Here is a 23,132-nt window from a genome sequence, read left to right as displayed (position 1 = left end):
AGGCTTGTGTCTGCAGAAAGGCTGTCCAAAATAGACTGGTCCCCAACCCAGCCTCCTACTCCTGACCTCCTTCTGAGGCAGCTCCTCTCCCCACTGCACGCCTCAGCCCTGCCTCGGCTCCGGTGCCAGCCCACAGCCCCACAGTGCTGTCTACGCTACACCTCGGATTTGCTAAGTGGATGGTGGGTTGACAGCACGCTCCGCCTGCCAGGCTCTCTCTTCCGTGACCTGGGCCCAGCCCCACGCCATCCTGTGTGGCCAACGTGCCCTGAGCTCACACTTACACATCCTGGGGAGGCAGCCTTGCAGTTTGGATAAGGAGGCTGAGCCAGTGACACGCTGGGCAACGCGACTCGTGGGAGCTGTTTCCTGGCTCCTGGCTGAGGGCCCTGGCCAGTCAGAACGCACCACTTCCCCTTTAAGAGAGCCCGCCCAGATGCGATTAGGGAAAGGCAGAAAGAAAAGCCCGGAACAGTCAGGGCTGTATCCTGAATTTGGCAGATGAACTTGGGTCTTCCTGAACTGCACCCACACAAGGTGTGGTCAGAGGCACCAGACTCCTCCGAGGCTGATTTGAGCAGAGTCCGTGTTTGGGAAGGGCCGGGGCCTTGCCGCAGCCCCCCGGGCTTGATGGCCATGTGCAAGCTGCATGGGGGACCGGTTCCTGGAGCCATTGTCCCCTTGGGCCTGGTCCCGGCAGTGCGTGGGAGCTCAGGCCTTTCCACTCCTCCTTCCCCCAGGGCCGACCGGCCAGATGCACAGAGTCCACTGCAAAGCGTGGCCCTCCGCTTTGGAGAGTAGAGACATCATTATAAAGGTTGAACTTCTGTGGGACAGTTTAATTACCAATCCCAGCAGGGAGTTTTCATTTATTCAAGATATTTGTAAAGTTGATTCCTTGGGGCGCCTGGGTGGCTCAGGTAGTTAAGCGGCCAACTTCAGCTCAGGTTCACGATCTTGCAGTCTGTGAGTTTGACCCCCGCGTCAAGCTCTGTGCGGACAGCTCAGAGCCTGGAGTCTGCTTCTGATTCTGTGTCTCCCTCTCTCTGCCCCTCCCCTACTTGCTCTGTCTCTCTCTCTCTGTCTCTCTCTCTCTCTCAAAAATAATAAACATTAAAAAAAAATTTAGAAAGTTGATTCCTTGATCTTGGCAAGGAGACTGGGGGAGAGGGATGGTTCCCAAAAATACCCCAATAGTTCACAAAAGGCAACATGGTGTATGACTCCACTGAGACGAAATATCCAGAGTAGGTAAATCCATACAGACAGAAAACAGGTCAGTGAGTGCCAGGGTCTGGGGACGAAGGCAGTGGGGAGTGACTGTTTAATGGTTATAATGTCTCTTTTGGGGTTGATGAAAATGTTTTGGAACTAGGTGGAGGTGATGATGACCCAGCACCGGGAATGGACTCAGTGCCACTGAACTGTATGCTTGAAAATAATTAATTTTGTGGGGCGCCTGGCTGCCTCAGTCAGTTACAGGTCTGACTCTCGATTTCCACTCAGGTGATGATCTTACAGTTTGTGAGATAGAGCCCCATGTTGGGCTCTGCACTGAGCATGTAGCCTGCTTGGGATTTTGTCTCTCTCCTTCTGTCCCTCCCCAGTTCATGCTCTCTGTCTTTCTCAAAACAAGTAAAACATTTAAAATGATCAATTTTGTTATGTGAATTTCACCTCAATCAAAAACACCCAGTGGCAAAGTGCATTTGGGCAACTTTATCTTCTACTGAGATCTCTCCCGTGTTTCATCCAACATTTCTTTGCAAAACCTGGCTATTACCTGATAAACCTTAAGTCAGTCCTGGCTAAGGAGTATATGCCTTCTCCTAAGGAAAAATAAAAACAAGCTTTTAAGAGACAAAAGCTTTACAAGGGTCAGAGGTATGGCTCCTATGGAGAACTTCAGACCATGGGGACATTGAATCATCTAGAGACATGTCACACAACCTGGGCAGGGCCTACCTGCCTTTGTAAGATGGTCCCATGATGGGACCATCCCTCTGGAACCGTAAGAGCATAAGAAAGAGGGAGAGGGAGGCTCCCGGGGAGAATAATTCAAGAGAACATGACTTTGGGCTTCTGGGTTCTTGGCTTCCTTTCCCCTCCTGTAGAGAGTTTCTTCCCAGAATGGAGAATTAATCCATTTCTGACTGGGAGGGGGCTGTGCCGGATAGCAAAGTAGCACTGGTTTCCACAGTTGCATGTCTTTGGAATGGGGCCCCTGGGAATGAGGTGGCATAACCCGACCACCTGCTGGACCCAGCTTTGCTGGACGGGGCATTAAGCCCCCTTTTCCCCATCACTTCCAGCTTTGCCTGGGGATAGTCTGCTCCCAGGGGTAAGGCTGTGAGCCTTCTCCTCCAGACCCGAGCGAGGCCAGTGGGTCAAGGGCTCATGGGTACACTGACCCCGCTCAGGGGACTGTCAGGAGGAGGCCAGCTGGATGTTGCAATGTTGCACAGATGAAAGGGCAGGCTCTATGGCTTGCGAGCCAAAGTCATTCCAGAGACAAATGTCAACAGCTTTCCTAGTCTCTGCTGAGCTCCAGGATGACCTGGAGGACAGAGATGTGAACAGCTTCTACCGGCCAACTCTCTCAGAGCCCTTCAATCCTTCCGGAGCACCTTCCCTTGCCTCTTTCACCCTGTTCTCTCCTGTTACCTCAGGTGCCCAGTAGTAAGTTGGTGGCCTAAGTTCTCAGCAAACAGGTGGTTTAAGATAAAAAGATGCAATTTTTACTACTACTGTTCTAGCATCTGAGGAATAGGAAGTTTAGAACCTTAATTCTAAATACAGAAACAGGCAGGTTAAACCCAATTAAAAAATGGACAAAGGACTTGGACAGACATTTCTTCAAAGAAGATATGCATATGGCCAACAAACACATGAAAAGATGCTCAACATTGTTAGTCATTAGGGAGCAAATCAAAACCACGATGAGATACAACTCCACACCCACTAGATTGGCTATATATAGAACAATAACCAAAAACAACCAAAAACGTAAAATAAAAAATGTTGGCAAGGATGTGGAGAAATTGGAACCCTTAGGCATTGTCAGTAGGAATGTAAAATGGTACAGCTTCTATGGGAAACAGCATGGTAGTGCCTTAAAAAATTAAACATAGAATTACCACACAATCCAACAATTCTATTCCTGAGGTACATACCCAAAAGAACTGAAAACATGTACTCAAATCCTTGTATACAAATGCTCATAGCATCACTATAAACAGTCTGCTTCAGGATAACTCAAGAGTTCCCTTAAAAACCCTTCTTGGGGGGTGCCTGGGTGGCTTAGTTGGTTGGGCGACCGACTGTTGATTTTGGCTCAGGTCATGATCTCACAGTTCATGAAATCAACATGGGGCCTGCTTTGGATTCTCTCTCTCCCTTTCTCTCTCTCAAAATAAATAAACACTTAAAAAAAAAAAAAAAACCTTTCTTGGAATCACTTAAAGGAGGTAATTTTTAAGTTAAGGAGTCAGCTCACAGGCACTCTAAGATAGTAGTTCTCAAACAAGGCCAACTCAGGTGTATGAAGAAGTGTGATTGTTTTAAACAATGTCACACACACACACACACACACACACACACCAGGTACTAAGGCACAGCCCCCTCCGCCAGCTCCTCGTCTCTCATACAGCTGTTGTTTCCATCAAGGGGATCACCATTCCTGTGATGGAATCATCATTGCCATGAAAGGCACCCAGCTCTTAGAGCTTGAGGTTGGGACAGAGTAACAGACTCCCAACAGGCCAGAAGAAGCCCCACACTTCCCTGATCCCTGCCAGACCCTTTCTGGGGTTGTTATGGCCTCCTCAGCACTCTGATCATGGGGCCACCCAGGCTTGCTTCTCCCCTGCAGACCCCACTGCCAATGGGACCTTCCAGGCGTGCACCAGGTGAGACAGCATGGTGGTTCCATGGCTGTTGGAGTGTCTCCCCTACTTAAGCTGCTTTGCAATGCCACACATGAATCCCATTTCTGCTCTGTGGGGGTCACCTTGAACCGGTCTTATTTCCCTTCCAGGGAACATCTTGCCAAATATTTGCTCCTTGAAATCTTTCTCCAGGCAAAACACCCAGAGGTCTTTTTAAACCCTTCCTCACAAAACATCATTTTCACTATTCTGTTCTCTGGGTCCTCTTTGGCTCTACCGTCTGTCCTTCATAGACTGTGGAACTCAGGTGAAAGAATGTTACAGATGGGGTCCAAGCAGCTCCTAGCTGTCTTTCCTGGACATTATCCTCCTATTAATGTAGCTAGAGATCCAACCTACATTTTTTTAGCTGTTTATTTATTTTGAAAGAGAGAGGGTGCAAATGCATGCACGTGCGAGCAGGGGAGGGGCAGAGAGAGAGGGAGAGAGAGAATCCCAAGCAGGCTCTGCACTGTCAGCGCAGAGCCCAGTGCGGAGCTTAATCTCATGAACTGTGAGATCACGACCTGAGCAGAAATCAGGAGTCGAATGCTTAAAAGACTGAGCCACTCAGGTGCCCCACCCCCAGCCTAGATTTTTTATTTTTGACAATTGAACCACCCCTAAGTCTTATTTCACACATTTTTCTGCCAAGCCACGTACCCACAGGTGTTCTTTAAAAGTGTCATCCAGGGGCGCCTAGGTGGCTCAGTCAGTTAAGCATCTAACTTCAGCTCAGGTCATGATCTCACAGCCCATGAGTTCAAGCCCCACATCAGGCTCTGTGCTGACAGCTCAGAGCCTGGAGCCTGCTTCAGATTCTGTGTCTCCCCCTCTCTCTGCCCCTCCCCTGCTCATACTCTGTCTCTCTCTGTCTCAAAAAAATAAATAAATAAAAACATTAAAAAAAAAGTGTCATCTGGTTGGATGTAGTCTACTGCTCTACCCGCTCATGTATCCATTCACCCTCCCAAATCTGGCCCCTGAAAACTTGATAGACCTGCCACCAACACCATTCCTCTTCCAAACCCTTGCTTATAATGTGGAAAAAGACACAGCCAAGCAGTGTGCAACATCCCCCTCCGTGGCAGTGACCTGTGAACAGCACTCTTGACCATTCAGGGCAGGTGTGTCACATAGCCCACACTTCCTCCTCTTCCCTAGTAAGGATCTCAGTGACAACTGACAAGTGGGGCTACCAACAGCCCTCCTCTTACCAGTGGTGGTAATGATTAAGCGTAAGGGTCTTAGAGCGAGGCATTGCACATATGAGCAATCGAATGTGGCTTTGATAACTGACAAGAAATACAATGAAAAAACACACAAACCAGGTTTTCTGATTTGCAAACTACCTCCTTACTGGCAACCAAATACAGACATTAGGCAGCTGAAATCAATACAAGGAGCACTGGTGTCCAGGAGCTGGAGTCTCAACCCGGGCTCTCCTTCCAGAATTTCCATGCTCTGGGGTTAACAATACCTGCCTCTCCAAGGCTATAAGGAGGAGCCAATGAGATCAGGCATGTAAAAGAGGTCTAAAAGTTGAGTCAGGCCATGCATACAGAAAAGAGCAGTTTTATGATTATTACCGTTACAAATAACCCAGATCCCACCTCCTCTGGCACTCAGGCTGCCAGCACGGAGCAGCTGATTCCTGACCTCCTCTCCCTACAGCAATCACCTTCTCTTTTGTCTCAGACCAAAATCCAGGCTGCCTCACAAAGGGTAATAGATCCTCCACTAGCCTGCAGGAACACACTATCTCTCCATGGTCCCCTCGTGGAGACCAGAACCTGAGTCATCTGCAGCAGGAACCCGGCAGGTGATGAAGAGCCGGGATCCCCTGTAGCTTGACCACAACTCATCCTTGGGTTTCTGTCCCCATTGGTAGTTTCTAAGAACACCAGGCTTTGGTGGCTGCCATTCTCAGGATGGGGCCCTAGAAACTCTGCTCTGGTCTTGGCTGAGAGTGGCTGCATCCTCAGGGAACAAATGTTCTTTACTAAGAAAAGATCTTGGGGGAAAATTCTTGGAAAGGGCTACCAGAGATCAACCTGCTGGCCCCTAGCATCTCCAGGTCAAAGATATCCTATAGCAAGGGAAGAGGGAGGGAAGATCAATGGCCAACCACAAGTCCCTGGGGAAAGAGCAGCCATTGAAATGGGAAATGATAACTGGCTAACTTCTCCTCTCCTAGTCCATGGAAGGCTGGTTTCCCAACTTCCACAGGGAATGAACACTGAGGGCAGATTTAAATATATATACATAGTTGTTGGCAAGACCCAGAGAAGATCATGCAAACGAATCTATTCACATATCAGGGAGTTTGCCCAGAATGGCACCAGGAGGAAGAGGCTCAGAAGGGAAGGTAACACTTTCTGTCAGATGACTTCTGGGGCCCCCTGGTCTGAGAGCTACCTTTGCTCAACCCACCCTTCCAACAGCCTTCCTCGAGACGGGTGGGCTGCTGAAGTCATCTAAAGATCATAATAGAACACACTGAAAGCTAACTCAGACTTTTCACAGCCACTGGTGACTTCATCTTGTGACTAGGAACATGTTTTGTCTTTTTCTCATTGCGTTCCCTTTGACTGTGCACCCACACAGAGAGATGGTGCCTGATTCTACACACTCACATGTGCAGGAACAAGTCACAGATGAACCTCTACATCATGGCAGTTACTGCAGTGTTCTGATGCTGCTAATGAGTGGGGCTGAGGTGGGACCAGGCTTAGTTGGCTGGTGTTATGGCCTGAATTATGTTGCCCCCAAATTCATACGTTGAAGTCCCAATTGCCAATACCTCAGAATGTAACTGTATTGGCAGATAAGGCCTTTAAAGAGGTGATTAAGTTCAAATGAGGCCAGCGAGGGTGGGCCTTGATCCAATATGACTGGAGTCCTTTCATAAGAAGAGAAAGAGACACTAGGTGTGTGCATGGAAGGGGTGAGGGTGAGGGCGGGGGAACAACCTGATGAAGGGACAGCAAGAAGATGGCCGTCTAGAAGCCAAGGAGGGAGGCCTCCGGAGAAACCAACGTGGCTGGCACCTTGATCTCGGGACTTCTAACCTCCACAGCTGTGAAGAATTAAATTTCTGTTGTTCAAGCTGCCCAGGCTGTGGTATTTTGTTATAATAGCCCTAGCAAATTAATACAGTTGATTTACCTAAAAGCCCTTCCTGTTCACCAGATTGGAGAGAAAAAGTATAGTATGGAGGACAGGGGACAAGGGACTCCTACCCTCTGACATGGCGTAGATCAAATATATCTCCCTCCTTAGTCTGGGATGTGCCACTTCGATGGCAAACTGTAACAAGGTCAAAGTGGGGGCAATCTACTGGTCCTTGACAACTGGCAAATCCTGCCTGCCTTGGTGGACTGAGGCTGAGTTGGTCAGCAGGTGCACAAGGGGCTGGTTGGAAACAGGGTGACGAAGCCACAGCCAAGGAGTAACCAACTCCTTCCATTGGCTTATTTTCTTGTTCGGCCTCTTACTTTTGGGGGTTCTGCCTAATCTATATGTTATTGCTGCTGTTCCAGAAAAGCTTAAGACCTTGGGGATGAGTGGGCCAATAGCAGAGTGAGGTAGCCACCAGAGTGTGGAGGGCCACCAAACCCTCACAGGTTTGACAAACCAACTCAGACCATCTGGCCCAAATTTGCCTCTGGCCAGGGACCCACCCAATCTCCAAGTTCTGCCCCGGATGCCTTGGCCTTCCGGCAGACTGCAGGACCCTGACAGATCCTGGGTTTCCCACTGAGTGTGGGGCCCAGCAGAACCACTCCCTGGGGGCCAGGAGAGAAGATGGACCCACAAATGCTAATGCTGCCAAGAGGCCCAGACACAGATCAATTATCAGTCCAACCACAGCTCTCTCCAGACCGGCAGAGGCAACCAAAGCGTGGAAGGAGGGTATTTGAAAGCTGTTGGCGGGCAGCTGGGAGGGCCTGGGAGGGGCAACAAAGTCTAGGAGTCTGGCAAATAGCAGTGCCTTCATTTTCTCTAGGATCCTGAAGTGGGCGGGTCTGGCTAATTCAAATGCAAAAGCCCCAGGGCAGGATGACTGGGAAACCTTTCTGTCATCACTGCCATCCTGCTTCAACACTGTCGTAAAGGTAGGTAGGTTCCTTCATGTCTCTAAAGTCACTCTGGCCATGAGTTTATTTACCCAGCAGGGCAGGAGCCCCCTTAATCACTGCTGGCTGACATGCACACAAACCAACACACACCTCAAACCCGGGGCCTCCAAAAGGTGAGCCTCAAATCCTAGCTCAACCTTAATACAGGAGGAGGAAAAGGGAAGTGTCGTAGGGGCCGCATCCTTGGGGGCAGATTGGAATCACATTGGAACAAAAGGTCTCCTGCATCAGCAGTGCAGTTCGCGGGTTTGGATGGGGCAGCGAGAAGGCCAAAGTCTGATGGTAAATGTCTGGGCCTGAGTGCCAGCTCCTCAGCCCCGCTGTACGAGTCTTTTTCTGCTGGGACAAAAGGGCTTAACTTGTTCTTCACCAGAGCGGCAGGGCTACCGTGAGGAAGCAGAGGGCACACTCCACACTCAAGGACCAAAAGCAAGACAGCCTCATCGCCATTCTCTGCAAGGTTAGTGGAGGCCAAAAACCAAACCAAATCAAACCAAAAACAACGCCAAAAAAGAACCCACTCTCCCATCGACGAGAGAAACATGGAAGAGAGAGAAGAAAATCGGCTCTTGGTAGCACTTAGCAGTTACAACTATGTCACTTTCACTACCTCGGAAATTTCCGGCTCAACCATCCATTTTCATTTGCGGGTGTGATTCGGTGATGGTGGGGGTGAGAGGAGATGTGGACCTGTCTGTGAGGGGCCCAAGGACCCCAGTCAGGGCGGACTCCCCAATTAGAAGGCCTTTCACGCGGCCCAAACGATGTTTCCCGTTTTCTCCCTCCTTCCCGATTTGTTTGGTTTAAAATATTTAACCCGAGGCGCAATGAAGTGTCTCAATTACGGCGTTCTCCTGGACCATTAGACTGGGGACTCCACACTCATTATGCTGATGAACGTGCTACTTACCCATGCAAATTCTGGCGGCAGCCGGCGCAGAGATGGGAGGGCTCAAGGTACGCTATCAAGGGGTGATTTAATCACACAGCCATTCAGTGGGCAAAGCAAGGCAATTTTTAGCCAACTGTTCTAGTAAATATTATAGGAAACCCTTTCACACAGTGTTCATCCTGGTGTAGTGGTTTCGAACGTGCCCAGATTTCCTTCCATTCATACACACCCCCCGCCAAAGGTGCTACCAGAAGGTGCTACCCCCAGGCTAGAAGATCAAACCGATAATGCATTAGCCACTAAGCCATCCTGCAGTCAATGACTTTTTTTTTTTTTTAAATGTTACAAACACCTGAGTATCACTGTCATTTAGATGAGGACAAACTTGAATAGCCACTAACTTCCCGACGGCTGTCCTTCCTCTGCCCCTCCCCCAGGCTCTCGGTGGGTCCCGCCAACCGGCTTCTGGGCAGGCTGCTGCGGTGGCCAGCGGACACAGTGCCCGAGGGTGGGATGAAACAACCCCCGCAAACCCACTTCGGACGTTTGAAACAATACCCAATCACTGCATCCACCCTCCCAGAGCGCCCCAGAGGAAATGGCATCATGACTTTCATTTTGCTCCATTTCTGACCGACTAAAAGGAAAACAACACGTCCTAAGACAATCATCAGGGTATCTGATGTCAGTGGCTTGGAGTGTAGGCTCCGGAATGTTATCAAGTGACCTCGAGGAGAAATTAATTTTCAAGAGCTAAAATAACCCTCTGCTGAACATGCCCGGCCGCCTTCCCTCCTCACTGCAGAAACGGATTTCACTTTCCACAGTTAGAACAGAAAACTCTCATGCATCCCCGTTTCTTCAAAAAAGTCTATAAATAACCCAGGATCAGCAAAATTATGCAAAACATCCTGCTAGCAGAAGAAATGTAAACTAAAACCACTTACAGAGAGACTCAGGCTGCCAACTTAATCTGATTCTACGTCGACTGTAAACATGTTGTACTTTTGGAACCTGAAGAGATCCAGATTAGCACGGATGCCATCACAAAAAAGAGGAAAAAAAAAAAAAGGAAAAAAAGAAAACAACAAAAAACAAACCCAACAGCGAAACAACAAAAGCCCAGCCCCAAAACGCAGCAACGTGATTCGGTGTTCTGCACAGTCCAGGACCGGGCTGACCAGCCGCAGCAGTACCAGCGGCCCGAGCTTGCACACGCCAACTGTTTTGACTACAGGCACTTGTTAAACACAGAGTTTCAGGTCCTACCAGTTGGACACCAGAAGTTCATAGAACTGACCCGGTGCCAAGAACAACAAGCACAGAAAGCGAAACGGCTGCCTCGTGCGCCGTGTTTTTGTTAACTGTTTATGCAGGCTCCAAAGCTATGGGGTAACAATTAAGAATCAAGCAGAACTTCAATAACAAAAGCAAAAGATTACCACCTTGAAGGAAATGTAGATGTTGGCAGATAAAGGACAGACGTCAACCTAGTTTATTGGTGGGGTGGGTGGGGGTTTTCAGAGAGAATTGGTGGGGGGGGGGAGGGGCAGGTGTCACATGACAAACTGCAGTTATTAGGCAGAAGGAACTGGGTGCTTCCTTGAAGCATCTTTTACTTAGAGATTGACTTGAGAGACTTTGCAAATGCTGAGGCCTTGGTGCACATCTGGGGGTGACGGCAGGAGCATCGGAATTTGAAAGTTGGCAAATGCCACAGGAGAAAAAAAAAAGGGGCGTGCTGAATGGAGATTTCAGGACACAGGAAAGGGACTTCCAAGTTCCCTGCTCTGTGCCTTGAGATCACTGAGCCACACAGGAAGCAAACAGAGGGGGCAGTGTCCCTGGGCTGTTTCTTGACCTGGTCCTGAGAAAGGTTTCCCTGTCCCCTTGGAGTCTAGGGTTGATTGGGTCAATCTTTCTCCTTCATCGGGGCTGCAGCCTGTGTTCTTTTGGTGACAGTGAATAAACTATTTTCATCTGGCAAAATAAAAAGGAATGCTTGAATCGCTTATTTAACAAGGTTTTCCATTTCTTTCCCAGAATGCATTATGCATGGTTTCATTTTAGGACCAAGACAATTAACCAGATAAAATTTTAGAGTTATGCGAGGATTCGAGAGAACTGAATTCGAAGAGAACTGGGGCGTAGATGTAAGAGTGAGAAATTTTTACATTACTTTGACTTTAAGTTAAGAAGAAATTCATTTAAGTAGTCTCTGCACCCCACTTGGGGCTCGAACTCACAATCACAAGATCAAGAGTCACATGTTCTTCTGACTGAGCCAGCCAAACGCCCCAGAGTGAAAAATTTTAAATTGCTGAGTGGGCTCAAGCCCTCCTCCCATTATCTATCTATCATCTATCTATCTATCTATCTACCCATCCATCCATCCATCCATCCATCCATCTATCTATGTTATCTATCTACCTCTCTGTCAAAGGAGATTTCAAAACGCAGCAAGCAAGCCTAACTAAGCAAGTCTCTTTTTAAAATGGGGTCAGGAGGCCATAAGGGAGGAGGAATTTGTGCACGTCCTTCTCGCAGGAACCGTGAACTTTTTAAAAACCTTTCAGCCAGCTGCAAGCCCTCAGCTGGGACTTAACTTCCCCCTCAGCATGGCACCAGAATCCTCACTCTTCACTTCCAAAAGAGCCCTTGCTACAAACAAGTTTCCATCCCTTATTTGCATATGAACCCAACCAATCCCAGTTAATCTAGTTTCAATCCCTGTTTTGCATAGAGGATCTGAATGAGAACTCTACTCGCAGCCTTGAGTATACAGCCCTGCCCTCTCTTTGTCGTCCTCAGATCATGGTCCAGATTCTACTTGAATCTGTCTCTTCAATTGCAATTCTAATTGCCCAAATAAATGCCTGTTTGCTTAAATTTTCAGGGAATTCTTTCTTGGTCCACTCTATCTATTTATCTATCTATCATCCCTGTCTATCACCTGTCTTTGATTTGAAGAATAAAATGTTGCCACTTCCCCACTCCAGGAGTTTAGAGAAAAGCAGTAAGTAGTAACAGGTTGTTTATACAAGCTACTGTAACCTTGGGCCATACTCATGTTTATTCTGGAGAGTAAATGTTGTGTCTCCGGTTCTGGGGGTCACCAGTATAATGGTGGTGGACGTGAACGCACATGGTAGCTCCCACTTTCCTCCCAAAGGAAACCACATTTTTTTACAAGCTATATATAGACAGGGTTTCTCTGGGATCTGAAATGGAGCCCCCCTGGAGTGAGACAGGGCAGTTGCCAGACAGATCAAAAGGGAAGAGCAAAGGTAATTTAAAGCTTACCAGACAAAGGAAGGAGCTGGGGAGGAAGAAGGCTGGGGTGGGGGAGGGGGGAGCGGGAAGGGCTGACCCATTCAGGTTGGGCAAAGTGAGTCTCAAACCAGCCCTGGCCTCTGGGTTGGCAACTGACCCCACAAAGTGACACCAGAATTTTTGTGAGCTGTGTCCTTCACATAGAACTCCATGGTTTACATGCACGTTATATGATTTGATCCTCAGAAACACCCTGAATGGGCAGGGCCCATTCAACCAAGGAGGAAAACTGAGGCTCAGAGAGTGCTGGTGTGGTGTTTTATATTCACAAAGCATTTTCAAAGTGGCGGGCTTTATTATTTCCATTTTCAGACAAGTGCACTGAGATTCTGGAGAGACTACAAACCACGTCCAAGGCCACACTGCAAATTATAAGCAACACTGGGTCTCCTAATTCCCAACCTGGCCTTTCTTCCTTGCCTCTATCATGTCTCCAGAACACATAATGATCGAACTAAAAAGGCCACAAAAGTGGTTGTATTATAAAAGCACATCATCTCACTAGATTTTCCCAGAAATCCCTGTCTTTGTGGTTTTTCTGTAGCAGGCTCAGATTGCAACTCTCAAACACAGGAGGGTTTCCCTCCACACCTGGGAGCTTCAGACATCTGTACTCCAGAGCTACTATCCCAATAGGAAGCAACGACCTCCACCCTGTCCTTCTTTGATTTGATTAGTTTACCGGCATGGTAACCCCTGGCTCTTCATCTAATCCCAGTCCAAGGAGGAGACCAAGTGGAATGTCCCAGCAGGTCTGCTACCCTGGGCGTCATGTCATGTACATTTGTAAGGTGTGCTGTCTGTGCTGTGTTGCATTGTAGGAGGGATTTGGCTTAGCACACTATTTGGTGGATATCTTCTTCAACAGTTGTGTTTCCGAGTCATGCTTCTGTTGAGTTCTCTGGTAGCAGAGGCCACTGAAAACACTGGACCAAACGAAGGGTCCCGCTGTCCTGTTCCTTGCGTGTGGCAAGTGGACACTCATGGCTTGACAGAAAATGATATTACTATTGTGTGGTACATTGTGAACTAGTTCATTGCAGGTTTGGGGCACTTCCTCCGAGGGGACGTGGTAGTGAGTTCCTACAGATGGCCACAGGGCTTGTAAGGGTGAATGGGAACATTGGTCGGATCCCTGGTCTCAGGGCCATGACCAGAGATGCCGAATGGGGAGGGCAGGAGGGGTGACAGTCAGGAAGTGAAGATTACAAAGTTCTCGAGTGTTCAGTCACTGCCTTATGAATCTCTCTCCCCCTCCTTCCTCCCTGAAAACACAACACTACAAAACACAGAACCAAAGGCCAGGGAAGCTGGGTGTCGAGGTGGACTTTACGTTCAAAGTGTCTAAAGCAGCCTAGAGATGGTGAGGACCAACCAAATCCACAAGCTCTTGGTGACTGGAGAGGCTCTTGGTTGGGGGGATGCCAGGTGGCCCCTCTGACTGGTTTAGTTGAAGTTGTTTTGGTGACCACATGACATTTGCATCCATGCTGCTTAAAAAGAATACGGGGACTGGGTAAATGTGAACAGTCTCAGCAAGAAAACTCGACTGCTTACAAGATACAAGATGCGTAGAATATTTCCACATAACTTGTGACTTCTTGGAGCATAGAGTCCGTTTTTTCGTAAGCCAAAAAGTAGAACATGTGGTTTGACAGGCACTGGTATACTTAGGGAAGACAGATTTAAAATCAGAACTTGTGAAAATCCATGAGGCATGACCACTGAATCTGTGATATCGAATTAGCAAAAGTATCAAATTAATCAAAATTAAATTATCCAATTAGTAGAAGAGAGGGATATGGGATATTAACAGAAACTTGTAGTTAGTATTGGTGTGCTTAACAGAGGTAGTTCTACCCTAGACCAGCCAAGTAGTACTGTGTTGATGGGTACAGTGGTTTTGGGAAGGCAGCTGAGGACAGTACATCCAGGAGGAAGATGGCGTGGACGGAGACAAAGTTAGGACCCTGGGCCCACACTCTGGGCATCTGGACTCCCCCTAGCGAAGGGAGCTGCATCTGAGTACATACACAGAGGAGGAAGCTGGTCCGGGACCAGTAAGGTCTTCAAAACATGGCCCGGATATATGGAAAGCTGGTCAGGAAAAGGATAGAGCCAAAAAAAGACAGAGGCCTGAGGTGACAGGAGACAGAAAGCAAGATAAGCATGCCAGCAGCTGGGTTCTTGCCCCTGACGTTGCCCTGCACACTTTCAGGTCAGGACCTGCGACCCAGCTCAGGGCTCTTCACTTTTGCCTGGATTTACAGGGACTGTGCCAGCCTTCCTGACTGGATCTGGGACTGGCTTTTGGCTTAATCCTTCTTGATGTGGATTCAGGACCAAAGCCACGGGGCTGGCTGTACACATTCGGAGGCCACATACCCTAGGGTTTTAGGAGAGTATCAATTTCAACCAGCCTTAGCCGTATTGTACACAATTTGCAAAATGGCTTTACATGTGGGTTGACTGGAACTGGACTACTGGACTGTAAGTTCCTTGAGGGACAATCCCAAGTCTCCTTTATCTTGGAGGCTGATGCCTAGCCAAGCATAGAAACCCTGCTGTGAGTTTTCACTACACGTTTTGAATGAATGAGTGAAATTCCTCTTAACGCCCATCACAAAGATAGATATATGCATACCTTATTAGGTGTACCTGGAAGGTGAATGCCTTCACCTTAAAAAAAAAAATTTTTTTTTAACATTTATTTTTGAGACACAGAGAGACAGAGCATGAATGGGGGAGGGGCAGAGAGAGAGGGAGACACAGAATCAGAAGAGGCTCCAGGCTCTGAGCCATCAGCCCAGAGCCTGACGCGGGGCTCGAACTCACGGACCGCGAGATCGTGACCTGAGCCGAAGTCGGACGCTTAACCGACTGAGCCATCCAGGCGCCCCTGCCTTCACCTTAAATGTATCTCAGACCTGGTGTTTTAATTAAAATTCTATTTTAATTAATTATTTTAATTTTTCAGGTTTCTCTTTTTCTTCCCCTCCAGTCAAATTTTGTTTTTATTTTATTTAAGTTTACTTATTGAGAGAGGGGGAAAGAGACAGAGAAAGAGAGAGGGAGGGAGAGAACAAGTGGAGGAGGGGTAGAGAGAGAGGGAGACAGAGAATCTCAAGCAGGCTCTATGCTGCCAGCACAGAGCCTGATGTAGGGCTCGAACTCAGGAACCGTGAGATCATGACCTGAGCCAAAATCAAGGGTCAGACACTTAACCGAATGAGCCACCCACGCACCTCAGATTTTGTGTTTTTAAAAGTTATGTTTGTGATTCAAGTTAGGGAGAAGGTAGAAAGGCTTTCCATTTAAAATTTAAAACACTAAATCTTCAAAAAAATTGGAGGCACTTTGTAACAAATCTTTCCAAAAGATCTTCATCTCACTGTACTTTGTCCTCTTAAATGGTAGACTTTGAACATTATTTGATCCTTTTTTTTTTTTTTTTTTTTTTTTTTTTTATAACTCAAGATCACTGTTCAGGGCATTCCGTTCTAAACTTTGCTGTAAAGTGGTGATGACTTCAGAGTCCTACATCTGTAGCCTTCAAACTTCCTGACCCTGATCCACCTGAAGTCACAAATTTTACGCTTTGCCCTAACATGAGCACCCGGATGTGACCAGAGTTTCAAAAGATAACATTTATCTTCACTAAGTAAAAGACACTCTGACACTTTCTCTTGTATTCCGCCGTTTAAAATGTTGGTCAATGGGGAGCCGGGGTGGCTCAGTCAGTTAAGCATCTTGATTTCAGCTCAGGTCATGATCTCATGGTTCGTGAGTTCAAGCCCCAGTCTGACTCTGTGCTGACAGTGCAGAACCTGCCTGGAATTCTGTCTGTCTGTCTCTCTCTGCCCTCCTCCACTCACACTCACCTGTGCTCTCTCTGTCTCTCAAAATAAAGAAAAAAAAAATGTTGGTCTCCCTGAACTAAGTGCCTTGTCATCACGGGTAGTACCTGCAGTTTGCAGCAGGGTGATTTGCCCTTGCACAAGAGGGGCCTCGGCTTCCCCACGTTGTGCCTTTTCCCTTTTTCTGCACTCTGGTGTCACTTCTCTCTACTGGCAGGGCCTGCCTCCGTAGTCCTGCCCAGAGTGCTAATTTGCCAAACTTGGACATCAGACCATCAAGTGTGCTAGGTTCCTGTACAAGCTAAGTGTAAGCTGTTTCTCAGGGAAAGCCCAGAGGCTGCTCCCCTGGATGCCCCATGGCACTTGGTGCTCTTCAAGCGCTCCTGGACACGTTCCCAAGGAGCTTCACTCGGTGGCAGAGCTCGTGATACTGAGTTGTTATTGGCTGCGCCACATGCAAACGCCTGCATGGCACGTCTTTCTTTTTTGAAAGGAGTATTCTGATGATTAGGCCCTTTCGCAGCTGAAGGGCTATGAAAGGACAGAAGCTCCCGGCAGCAGCGCTGTTCGGTGAATGAGCAGATCCGGGCTCTGGGGTATGAGGAGGTTACTGGGCAAGTAACAGCCTGCTCCAGGCTCTTTGCGATGCAGTGGCCTGGCTTCCCACCTTGAGCTGCCCTGTGTCCTGTTGCTGACCGGCTCCCCCTGCCCTATGCTTCAACTAGCAGAAGTCTTTCCACCTAAATGCAAAGGCCGCCAGCTAATAAATAAATGAATCATCCCCTGGTGGAATTCTGAGAAGCGTGTGTGTGTGTGCGTGTGCGCGCGCACGTGCGTGTGTTAGGAGTAGATATCTTGTATTGATTTTTAAAAAATTACACCGAAAGGGGTAGATACTGTGCCCCTAACCAGACCTAAATAACAAGCAATCAGGCACTGGTGAAGTAAATTGCTGACACATCTATTCCATGGAATGCTAGGAAGCTATAAAAACGATGATGTAGATCTATATTTAGTGAAATGTGTCCACACCAATTTTAAACGAAAAAAAAAAAAGGCAGATTTCAAAGCAATGTCTATAATAGGATTCCACTTTTATTTTTTAACATATAAGATATATGCATACAGATACACATGTACAACACATAGACAAACACATACACATAGAAACATGATTATAAAGTTTTACACCAAAATATTTACTTTCTTATATTTCCTGAAATTTGGGCAGTGTTTACAATGTATTACTTTCATAATAAGAAAAAAATCAATTTTCATTTTGAAGAAACAAAATTCTACATTATTAAGCAAAACAGTACTTCTGCTGGGGAGGGGCACCCCACCCTATCCCCACCTTGGTTGTGACTGTTGCCATGGGAACCTTTGTCCCGGCTAGGCATCAACAAGGTGGTATACTCATGTGGGGCCTTTCACCTTTGGCTCTCACTAGTTACGATAGCTTCTCAAACTTTCAAGAGTTCTACACATATAAAGAAGGGTACATTGAATCTTTACTGGAAATTTTTTACATTAATGCACTTTAAGGCCAAAGAAGGGCTTATGGTTTTACTTGTAAGGCTCATGTTCTCTTCTCTGATGGAATTAAGGGGAAAAGTAAATGCCCAAGCAGTAAGGGGATGGCTCTTGCTTCGCTGGAAGAAACAGGCTACACACGGGTCTCTCCATTCTATAGGAAGGCAAGTGTAAGAGCAGACATGATCTATATTCCAAAGCTAATTTTCCCCCAAGCCAGAGTCAAATCAAAGCATAAACCAATGTTGGCTTTAAGAACAGGAATAACCCCTAACTCTTGTTAGTGCCGTTCTCTCCACCAAGTTTATTCACATCCATGGGATAACTGGTATCTCTCTTAAAAATGGACTACGGGGACGCATGGGTGGCTCGGCTGGTTAAGTGTCCGACTCCTGATTTCAGCTCAGGTCATGATCTCACGGTTCGTGGATTGGAACCCCACGTTGGGCTTTATACTAGTGGCATGGAGTCTGCTCCGGATTCTCTCCCCCCGCCTCTCTGTCTGCCCCTACCCTGCATGCATACTCTCTCTCTCAAAATAAATAAATAAACTTAAGAAAAATGACTATGGATGGAGAGCAAGCAAGTGTATTACTCTCAGTTTACTAATGAGGAAAGTAAGATTTATCAGGGTGAGGCAATTTGCCTGAGGCCTGCCTACTGGGGAGTGGTAGAGACAGGAATCAAACCCTATTCTCCTGGGTATGTTCTCTTTGTTGTGTGCTACTGCATTTTCTATAAATAGAGTAACCATATACTTCATTATCCTAACTGGACACCTCTGAAAGTGAAAGGGAGTGCTAAATGGATGGGCCCAGAGCAACAGGTATACATTGTGTGACTTCCCTGAACAATCCAGGATTTATAGTCACTTTGGATATAATCCAGCCCCCCTGCCCGGCTCAGCACTGGGAATCATGCCTTTCGAATAGGAGAGAGAAATGGAGCATCGTTAACACTGTCTATAATTTGCTTTAAAGTACTTGAGTAAAAATAAATAGAAAAAAATAGTACTTGAGAATAACTGGTATTCTCTTGTGCATGAGCCAGTTAGTCTAGGTTTTACCTCTAGGGGTAATCAGCTCACACGCTACCAAGAATACAAAGTCCAGGGGCACCCGGGTGGCTCAGCCGGTTGTGCAGCCGACTCGATTTCAGCTCAGGTCATGATCTTGTGGTTTGTGGGATCGATCCCCATGTCAGGCTCTGCACTGACTGTGGAGGCTGCTTGGGATTCTCTTTCTCAGCCCCTCCCCCTCTTGCATACACTCTCTCTCAAAATAAATAAATAAACATTAAAAAAAAAAAGAATACAAAGTCCAGATTGGGCAACTAGTATTAATCTGAGAGGTCACACTCCAAAAGTGACTACTTTCAGGGGAGGTGGATGAAATAGATGATGGGGAGTATACTTATCATGATGAGCACTGAGTAATGTACAGAAGTATTGAATCACTATCCTGTACACCTGAAACTAACATAACACTGCATATTAACTATACTGGAATTATGGTAAAAAACATAATAAAACAACAACAACAACAACAAACCCCAAAGGTGGTTACTGTGAGTCCTTTTGCTATCCATATTTTGATCAACATTTTGAACATAAGAAATGGGTGAATTCTGTTAGTGAAACTTGGGACTTACTATCATGGAGGCTAGAAATGGATTCTCTTTGGTGAAGTTAGAGGTATTCAAGATACGTGGCTGGCCAAAGACCTTTAGAGACCACCCCCCCAACCTTGAATAAAAAGGGTGTTTGAATACAGCAAGGCCTGTCCCTTCACCCTTAGGGACGGCACTCGAGGCTGCCTTGTGCAGCCAGGGGAAATAGGAGGCTTGATGACAGAATGATGCTGATTCAGGGAAACAGAGACCTGTGTTTAGAATATTCTTGCAACTGCCTTGAGTGAACCTTCTGTGTAAGGTAAGGTTGGAATACCTCAAAGGAGAGGAGGCTGGGACTTCATCAAGGTTACTGAGCAGGTTAAGTCAATTGTTTTCTTCCTACTGGCTGGTTGATACACGTTTGTTTGACAAATGCTGTATCTGTGGCAGCCTTCAGTGTGACACTAGAATTCGCTACAACCTGGTAGGGGGGTTATGGGGGAGAAGCAGTCCTCAGTGCCTCAACCTTCGACAACCTTCTACAGTGGCAACTATTGCCTACCAAAAAGAACCTATGAGTTTTGTGTGGCCAAACCAGCTCGAGGTCAGTCCACGGTGAGCATGCCTCTGGGTGAGTCTGAAATGGGTAGATTTCAGGAAGGGATCTCATAACACATATTCTTTTTCACACCGGATTATGAGCCTCATGAGAGCAGAGACCTGGTCTGTCTGGTTTCCTCTTCTAGTCCCTGAGCCTCACACAGTGCCTTGCCCGACCATGAAAAAGTGGGTGATAGACATCTGTCCAATGAATAACATAAATGAATAGGAATTCTTTTATTTCTAGGATCTACTGTATTAACTAACCTGTGATTTGTCTTTATTCCACTAATGATAACTGAGGCTCATATACTATAATACATATAAACTGAGGCTCATATGCTTGCCCTGGATTAAGTCAGTATCTTAAAAAGCAACAAATAACAAGCTGGTAATAAAAACCATTGGGATGGCATGGTTTAATCCTCACAAGCACAGGATGAGATTGGTATTATCACCCCCAATGTCTAGAGGAAATGGAAGTCTAGAGAGGTTAAAACTTAAGTTAGTAAAGGCAGAACCTGAATTTAGGACTTGAACTTTGTCAGACTCTGAACCCAGGTAATGCTCTGCTATCCAGAGTTAGCAATCACTCGGTTTTGCAGGGATTGAGTTTTTTAACATTTTATTTTATTTTTATTAGTTTCTCTCTACTCTCTTCATGTCCTGCTATTGAACACACACATCTTTTGGTGCTTCATCTTATTTTATCAAAAGCTTTTTTTGGGGGGAGGAAAGCTAGATGGATGTTGGAATATATGAACCAGCTTTCTACTTCTTTTGCTTTTAATTATTTTGATTGACATGTGGCATTGAGGGATGTCTAATGGCCTCTCGTGTCTTTGAGCTGCAGAAGAATCAGCCCCTAGGAATCTGTCACAGCGCTTGTCTCCAGGGCACCGGGCGCTCTGGCTTATTCTGGTACCCCCCCCTCCCCTCCCCCGCCGGCATCTTCCCTCCTGCCACACTGGACTACTGAGAGTCTTTTGTTTCATGCCTCTGTGACTTGGTGCACAGTGTTCTCTCCCTGGAATCCACCCTTTCATTCTTCACCTTGGTTAACTCTTTATTTTCTTTCAAGACCCAGTTCAAATGTTACCACATCTGGGATATAGGAGATCCTGTCACCTTGCACCTCTGCCAGGTTGCACTCAAGTCCCCTTCTCGGTGCTCCCAGGACACGCCAAGCACGTGTCCACTTAGTGTGTCGTACAGGGCTCTGCACTGACCCTGGGCCTACCCCCGCTCCCCACCCCCCTTCCACTACACCCTCAAGAGCTGAAGTCAAAGACCTTGTCTTAGCCCTGGCACATCACAGGCACTCAAAGCATGTTAGATAATGCATGGAGAGATCAGGAAATAATTAGCCAGTCCACAGCAAAGCCAAAGAATGCAGGGATCAGCAGGCCAGCAGTTTTTAGTGGTCTGAGGGCTAGCGAACTTGTCTTAGACAGTGTGCTCAAAAATTATTATTATTATTTAAGTTTATTTTGAGAGAGAGAGAGAGAGAGAAAGCGAGAGCATGAGGGGGAGACGGCAGCGAGAGAGGGAAAGAATCCTTGCACTGCCAGCGTAGAGACCAATGTGGGGCTCGCACCCATTAACCGTGAAATCATGACCTGAGCTGAAATCAAGAGTTGGTCACTTAGCTGACTGAGCCACGCAGGTGCTCCTCAAAAATTATTTTTTAGGCCTAAGAGCACGACAGTGGGTTTTGAAGACAGGCAATAGGCTATTTAATTTTGAGTGCTCTGTTCTTTTGCCTGTTGCAGAAAAAAACGTCTGGAGAGATTTTCCCAGTGCAACCAGTTACAACTCACGGGTGCTGTGCCAGCCACCAGCACCACTTCGGGAGCCTGGGGTGATCTGATGGCACCATGTGACAGGCTGTGCTGGCGATTCATGGAGCCCTCACCAACCCCGGGGTGCCCATCTAGCCTGAGAAGTTACCAGCTCCCAGACGCAGGGCAACACGTGACCCGAGTAGAGCCACAGCTTGATCCGGCCGACCATGCGACTTCGGCCTAACGAAATAAACAATTCCCAGCAGGGCCTGACCCTTCAGAATGTAATTCTTTCTAACCACAGTGTGTAGATAAAAATAATTTAGTGATTTCCTCCCACTAAACTCTTGGCACAAACCAAGAAATCTGCAGTGTGGCTGTTCTGATGCTACCGTATGACTGTAAACATTCAGGCGTTTCTGAGTTCTTATCGGTGTTTACCAGCAGGGATGCACCTGGCATTTCTGGTGGGATAATTTTTCCCTGGGCGGAACTGTCCTAGGCTTTGCAGACCACTTAGCACCTCTGATCCAATCAACGCCGGTTCCCACAACAGCCACAAAATGCACGTTTCCAAACATGTCGAGGGATGGGAGCGGTCATGGGTCCTGGGCTTTCTGCCGGGGTTCGCTTTGATTCACTCTGCAGCACCAGGATCTTGAAAGAGACCAAAGAAGACACCCAAACCAGCGGTGGGTCGGGACAAGGCCCAGGGAGTCCAGGAGAGTGCACGTGAGGCAAAGCCTGTCTGTCTGTAGGGGGAAGCGGAGCTCCACAGAGCAGGGAGGACGCCTGGGTCCCTTGAACAAAGAAGTCAAGGCAGCCAGGGAGCTGGTCTGCCCAAACAGAGAGATCAGAGCTTGAGCAGAAGTCAGCATGGTGCAAAAGGGATAAAAGATGATCAGGGGGTGGTGAGAAGTCAAGGCAATGGCCGTGAATTCTGGCTACACTCAGCAGCCTCCTCCCAGCCTGCAGGGATGTAACAAAGGGGCCAAGAAGGACACTGGTTTGGGACAGCTCGAAGGGTCTGAAGGGTCTGAGTAACAACGAGCGCTTCTCTCTCGCCTGGCCTTAACAACAACCCTACCACCGCCACCATCACCACTGTGATCAATCCTACAAATGTCACCCACTAAAGAGAATTTCCAAGTCCCTCCAAGTGACCTTCAAGGGCATCTTGACCACAAAGGGAGAGAGGGGCTAAAGCCAGCCAGGGAGAAAAGCCTGCCAAAGTGCTGAGTTAGAGGGGCTGTGGGCACAGGCCTCATGGACGTCACACGGACTTCATGGCTGGGCGCTCAACAGCCCTAGCAGGATGGTACCGGGCAAAGCTGCTGTGAAGCTACTTACTCCTTTGTCTCATCTTTCTCACTTATTTGAAATTTATTTTACCTTGCTCTGTTGTTTGCGATTTTACAAGCGGCCTTAAATCCTTTTGCAACAAGGCTGGGTAT

General features: G+C 47.3%; 1 protein-coding gene across 6 annotated transcripts in view; it reads right to left on the bottom strand.

Moving 5' to 3' along the window:
• ATXN7L1 (ataxin 7 like 1) overlaps window positions 1-23,132 on the bottom strand; it is a 246,070-nt gene that overhangs the window by 67,796 nt on the left and 155,142 nt on the right. The window contains exon 1 of one of the 6 annotated variants that reach the window (XM_049642792.1): window positions 9,908-14,081. The exons of 4 other annotated variants lie outside the window; for them this stretch is intronic. The gene's annotated coding sequence lies outside the window, so the exon portion shown is untranslated. Of the gene's footprint in view, window positions 1-284; window positions 592-9,907; window positions 14,082-23,132 lie in introns of those variants that run through there. One more of the 6 variants, XM_049642795.1, reaches the window with a different exon arrangement.

This window comes from Panthera uncia, chromosome A2 (assembly GCF_023721935.1).
Source record: "Panthera uncia isolate 11264 chromosome A2, Puncia_PCG_1.0, whole genome shotgun sequence".
In the NCBI taxonomy this organism is placed as follows: Eukaryota; Metazoa; Chordata; class Mammalia; order Carnivora; family Felidae; genus Panthera; species Panthera uncia.
The sequence above is the reverse complement of the archived record's forward strand: the minus strand, read 5'-3'. Positions and strand labels throughout refer to the sequence as shown.